The following is a 7,108-nucleotide window of genomic DNA, read 5'->3' on the forward strand; positions in this document are numbered from 1 at the left end:
AATTAGTTAAGAAAATTAGTTAGGAAAAACCCAGGAGCCACCAAGGCTCGAGCTTGCCATGAACAGAAAACATCTCGAATGCCATTGTCATTGTCCAGACTAAAGTGACTTTTACATCACTACTGACTGAGTCGGTGCTGACCAAGACTCCTCCAAAATCAACACCTTTTTGCTTTTCAGCTCCCCACATGAACAAGCCAAATGCCTTCAGGAGAAGAACAAATATCTAGGTAATTGGCCACAATGACAAGAGGTATCTTTGGAGGAGTAAAACGGTGAAACTTTCAAATTTAAGAAGACTGCATCAGCTGTACCAGCATGGTGGTGGTAGCATGATGGTCATCACTGGACAAAGTGGATGGAATAGTGTAGACGGACTGTCTCCAAATTCCTCAACAACAGCTAGACAGTTGAAATTTGCACACAGTTGGGTGTTCCAACTCAATGGTCCCAAACACATATCAAATCTAGTTTTGGAATGCAGGCTAATGATAAAATTCTGGAATGGCCCTAAGTGGAATAAGCCCAGACCTCAACCCTACTGAAAACTCTTGGTTTTGCTTGAAAACCAGGTCCATGACAGTTCAAGGTCAAGAAAAGTCAAGAGAAGTGGTCAAATATCCAGACAGTATTATGGCAGATGGTTGTTGATGGGTACCAAATCAGCTGGTCAATGTGAAACTTGGTAACGGGCCTTTAACCAAATATTCCTGAAGGTGCATTTATATATTTGAACCATCATTGAACAAAACATCTTAATTGCTGAAGTGACAGTGAAGCGATAATTCCATGTGTGACGATATCCTTTATTAATGTCATCCTATTTTTTTTAAGATGGTCTTTTCTAAAATCACCTGCATTTCTTGTTGTTGTCTTGATTATCCCCTTAGTATTAGAAAACATCATACATCCTCATTATCATGGTCATAAAACACAAGATCCTCTACACCTGAAAGTCCATTGTCCTGATGCATGGTCAATCACGGAGATAAAGAAATCCCAAAAAGTCGATTCTGTTCATCAGGAAACGCTACGTCCAGATGAACAGAATCAACTTTTTAGGAATGAAAGTAAATTATATCTTCCTGAGTTGTCTTGGAAAATACAAGCACTTAGCAGCTTCCCCATCAGCATCTGTGCTGCCACTTCCCTCTGTTTGGTTTCCTGGTATGAAAAGCTGAGTATGGCATCGGGCCAAAGCTGGTAGGAAACTGGAGGCACCGCATTTGGTTTGAAGAGGAAGGATCCACTCCTGGAAAACAACAGCTATTTTAAATCAGGTCTGTAACAACACAGACAACTTCTCTGGGAGTGTTATCTATAAAGAGTGGGAAAGCTTTGTTGTTTCTTCTAAAATAAATCTTAGAAGGTATTTATTTGGCATGTGATGAAGGGCTTTTATACAGGGATGTTCCCCTTATTTTGGCATTTTATGTTTAATTGGCGCTGATTTTGCATTTGTGTGTATAAAAACATAAGAAATTGTAGTGTTTATTTGTTATTGCCGTTCATTTTATCCTCTATCTATTAATTAAGTTGGAAACTCACTTTAAGCCCTGCGCTTCAGTCTCCTGTCAGACCTTTTACTGAAGCCTTCGTCTCTAATCACTACAGTCACACTGAAACCGTCTCTCACACACGTCTCTTGTGACTAACGGTCCCTTTCTGTGAGCAGTCACTGTTAATGACAGTGCGTGACTGCTCATACTGACACCATCATCTCCTTGGCTCTTCCATCGAACACCACAAACTTAAACCCACACAGCCGTCCTTTTCTCTTTCATGTTGTTTCCCGGAGCTCTGGGTCCAAGCTTTGCTCACCTCTGGGCCTGAATGTTGATGCCTTGCTGAAATTATACCCCAGAAAAAGCCTCAGTCTCCCAGCATTTCACAGGGGCTGATGGCATTTGGGGCCCCAGGCTAAAACCTTTCATCTTTTTTTTTTTAAGGAAGAGCACTGTTTTGGTTTCTTCAAACACACTGAGATAATGACTTAGAGACACATAGAACGAGGGGAAACGTCTGTCACACTGGCTGAGAGTGGGGGCTGCATGAGCTAGCATAACACTGAGGAGAGGTTTGCTGGATTGTAGGAGCTTATTGATGACTGTTTGGACTGCTGCTAAAAACTGAAGGAGCTTCGATTTAATTTGGGAGCTAAGTAAGTTTATTGCTTAACACGAATCCAGAAATGTCATTCTGAGAAAATACTGAGCCTGGATCTCAAAACACTTATCTGGAAACACCACTGGAGCTGCTTTTGGGTGCCAGTGTTAGTCAGTTTCATTCTGTGTTTTTTGGTCCAGACTGAAAGAATCCCAACAATTGCAAGTATGTATGTTCACGCTCTATAAAAGATGAATGACTCTTGCTCAACATGAGTTGTTGTGTGAGATGTTGTAACATCGTTGACAGAGTATACCGTGGCATTGTTTGCACATTTTGTAGTAGCTTTCACAATCCCTTTAAGGTCACCTTATTTAATGTCATATATTTGTGGGTGGTCTTTGTCCTTCAAGCTTGTGCCCTCTACCTGAGGCTTATTAACATCTGCTTGCTTGCTGTCATTCAGTTCATGTTTGTGTGCTGTTCCTTGAAGCAGCCCACTGTGGAGCCTCACAGATGAGGTAGAAATTCACTTTTTGTTATTGCACACTATAAAACGGCAGTCCCAATAAAGAAACCGATCCCCGCTTTTGAGCCCAAGATAAATATTTACGTTGAAACCAGAGTATATTTCTGATGGTAATGAACATAGTGAAGGCAATGGTAGAAAAATCAGGAGGGTGCGAGCTTGAAATAAGTACAAAAAAGCCCTATTATAGGGGGGAACATACAAATATGAAAAACCTGTGAAAATTTAGAAAAAAAAAGTATTTCATGACATTGGGCAATAATGTGAATGTAACGTGAGTAATAACATAACTGTCTCAAATACAACAAGCAGTAGTTTGGTTTGTGGCTGGAAAGAAGGGAGGAGGAGGAGGAACAGGATGAGGGTTTACTGGCATGTGGGCAAACCACAACTGATGAAATGTTCCTGGTGATCCGGATCTGGGATTTCTGCCATTAGATGATTATCAGCCATGACTGTGATATTATTGCAGTTGAATAGCTAGCAAAGATACATAAATTCACTACTGACATTGAAATGTCTGTGAGTTCTTAGAAAGTCGCAAAGTGAAAATGTATGCTTCTTGAAAACTTCATGGATTGCTGTGTGTTGTTCTCCGGCACAGTTCTCCATATATCCTAATACTGGTGGCAAACCTTTCACTTTTCTTTTCCCAGACAATAAGTGTGACTCTGGTTATTCTCTGCCCTTTGTGGTTTGAAATGAAATATCTCGATGCAAATGTCTCAAAGCAATTAAGTGGTTTGCTAACATGCTGGGATTCTCACAGAATGGATCAATAACACTAAAGCAACTGAGCTTGAAGGTTAAGGTCATTAATGTTGCCATTATGTTTTATACAGGAATACCTTTTAATGCCTCCATTTGTATTTTGTGCACCTAAACCATTTCTTTTATGTACAGTAGACATTCTGAAAGTTCTAAAAGGGCAGTTAAAGAGGGTTTTGTAAAAGTATGTAAAATATATTTCATAATTCCTGACTGTTACTTGTGACAAAACATTTTTGTCAAACTTCCCTGTCACACAGATCTGTGGTTTTGCATGATTTTTAGAAGTCTTGTCTATGGGCGACCGTGGTTCAGGGGATTGGGAAGTTCATCTGTAACCGGAACGTTGCCGGTTCGATCCCCCAGCTCTCTTTGTCCTGGTAGTTGTGTCCTTGGGCAAGACGCTTTACCCTACCGCCTACTGGTGTTGGTCAGAGGGGCTGATGGCATGATATGGCACCCTCGCTTCTGTCAGTCTGCCCCAGGGCAGCTGTGGCTGCAGCTGTGGTTTGCCTGCACCAGTGAGTGAATGAATAGTGGAATTGTAAAGCGCTTTAGGTGCCTAGAAAAGCGCTATATAAATGCAATCCATTATTAATCTCGTTGATCTCAGTTATGTTGCTACATGAAAAAGAGAAGAAGACGCAACATTATCTCAAAATTTAGAAATTAGCAGTTACATCAATGTCAGACTCTGAAGACTTGAGAAAACATCCAGCACCTGGAGAGCACAAACATCTGCCAAGCTAGCTCGCTCTCTGGGAAGAATTTCCTTTTAAGGGAGGAGCGTTGTAATCAAATATACTTTTAAAAAAGTTTGTAGTCCAGTTAAAACAAGCACAAAATGCAGGCTTTTGTTATTTTGCCTGTTCTAACCCATTTTAATATACTTCACATAATTTTGATTACAATTATTTGTTATTTATGTGGATGTAGTGAATGTGTAACACTTATTTCATTGTTAAGTTAATTTGTTTAAATGTCCAGTAATAAATATCAAGTCAAAAAAGCTTTTCATCACAAGTTTATTCTGTTTTTAACATTGTCAAATTATTATTTACTGAAACAGTTATAACTTCTTACCGTAATTTGATGTCATACATCAACTATAATGTCATTGTAAAATAACATGATGCATAGAATCGTCATTTATCATGTACTAAATAATTTTAAGCTGTCAATGCAAACAATGGTAGTAAAAAGCAGAGTCTTAAATAGCTCCATATATCATTATTATCAGGTTGACCTTCAGATCAATTTATTGATCCTGAACTAAAGGTCAAGGGTCAAATGTGATGATATTTTAAATGCCTACACTGTACTTTCTATTTGTTGACAATGTCGATTTTCAACCAATAAATCGTTAGCTTGACCTTAAAAACATTGATGGATGTAAAACAAATTTTAATGGATTGTCTACATGACTCTGCCCTACACCTCTATAAAGTTTTATCAGAATTTATTCAAAACTTTTCGAGCTATCATGTTTACAGACAGAATGATTACATGCACACACACAAATGGTACCATTTAGAGGTAATAAAGAATACCTCCTCCTTTCTTCTGTTTTCTCCATCACTGAGACCATAACACCGATTTGTGTGTGTGTGTGCGTATTACCTTAATTACAAAAAATTTATTGCGGGAATGAACTGATAATTCATATACAACATTTGGACTCCAAAAGTATATTATCTGCTTTTAGTGTATATATGGGCCTAATATGGCCATCAAACGGACCTGGGGGGTCCATTATCAAGTCAAAACTCTGATTTGTCCAGTTAATGTTCCTCCACTTACAAAAGTGCACTTTCTTAATGGTAACTTTCTTATCTTACCAGTTAAGTATACCAGTTACTTGTATACTAGTTAGCTTTAAGCAGTAATGCAAAAAAGGGGTTGATTCTGGAGGCATTTTTGAGAGAGCTGGGAACCTTTGTGTTAGGGAGTTTTTATTGTTTTATTTGCTTATGCTTCAAAAGTTATGTTATACATATTTCACCAGACAGTTTTCTGTAGAAACAGGAAGCTGACCCTGTGACACTGACAAGAGACCAGCACAGAAATACATATCCGCAGAAGTTGACTTGCATTATATTATTCTTAGAAATTGACCTGCAACACACATACTCTGTGACACACACACACACACACACAGCTTGCATGCAGACAGACATCAGGACCTGCGTAACAGGAAATGTGATTATATTTGCATATTGACGATGTAACCTATAAAAATAAACGAATACTGCAGTTCGGTGTGATTTGCTCTGAGCTTTTCACCCGTGCCGCACGTTGTCAATCTTAAGTGTCTCAGTGTTGTTTACTCACCTGACTGTTTGTTAACTGTAAATCTCTGACACTTTGTAATGATATTGGTGTGTAGAGGCTTCAGAAAGCCATCAACAATCAATCTCAGACTGATGAAGTCACAACTTATGTGGCTGGTATGTACAATAACAGTTAAACTATGTAAACTTTAGAAATAAATACACGTACAAGAACATAAAAAACATTAATGCAGATGGCCGCCCCTCCCTGAGCTGGTTCTGCCAGAGGTTTCTTCCTGTTAAAAGGGCTTTTTTCCTTCCCACAATCGCCATTTGCTTGCTCACACAGGGTCATCTGATTGATTGTTTTGAGGTTTCTCTGTATTATTGTCAGGTCTTTAACTTACAATATAAAGCAGCTTGAGGTAACTGTTGTTGTAATTTAGAGCTGTATAAAAAAACTGAATTGAATTATATTGCTTTTAAATCTGAATGGATATGGTTTGGTTACATTCTCCATACAGTAACCGTATTTCACAAAAGCTGATAAACTTTTTTGTACTGGGCATTTCATGTGAACCAAATTACATGTGAAAAAGTTTTGAGACATACATTTTTGACTAAAATGAAAGCGTGTGTTTAAACTACATATGTCTGGCCCTCGGTGTCATTCTCAGTGTGGCGACTGTGGAAAAACAAACAAATTGTATGACTAGCATGTACATTGTTTACTCATTAAAATCCATTCTTTTAATGTTTTCCAGGGATTTGGGTCAACTTTTTCCTCAACATCCCCAAGTCCACTACCACACCCCCCCACCATCTGCAGGAATAGTGGCGGGCTTGGGTTTCTGTTATGCTGGCTGGGTGTTAGTGAAGTCACTAGAAAAACATCAGTGGCTGCAGAGGGCTGCCCACAGAGGAAAGCATTGCGTGCAGAAGATTATTTTTTTGAAGGGACTCTGTTGGAGGATGATCATTTGGAGGATGGTGCTGTCGTGCCAGGGCAGTTTTAAGGTTCACCGTGTAGCAGTGTCAAGAGGGCAGCTTCCATATGCACCTTCAGCCCTCACTCAGATATTCAGGCGGCGGCACATTTTACAGGCCTCAGTGGAGAACTGGAATTGCTCTTGTTTCCCACAATGTCTCCTTTTGTTTCAGCTAGTGACTGAAATATGAGTTCATATGGCAATATTTTTTCCATCTTACTTGAGGTCAGGGCCAAACATGGCATGGAATATTTTCTGTCAGCCTCATTATACACGAATCCACAAGCTGGCAATGACTAATTTTACAATACTGCAGAGACTAGGCAGCTTTTACATGTCTGTAGGTGTTAATAAGATATAAATAACTTATTTGTTTTGCTCTTCTTTAAAGGCACCAGATTTTGAGGATTTTTTTCTTTAGAGCTTGCACTGACTACTACAAATAT

This window comes from Aulonocara stuartgranti (assembly GCF_965226115.1).
Source record: "Aulonocara stuartgranti genome assembly, chromosome: 7".
In the NCBI taxonomy this organism is placed as follows: Eukaryota; Metazoa; Chordata; class Actinopteri; order Cichliformes; family Cichlidae; genus Aulonocara; species Aulonocara stuartgranti.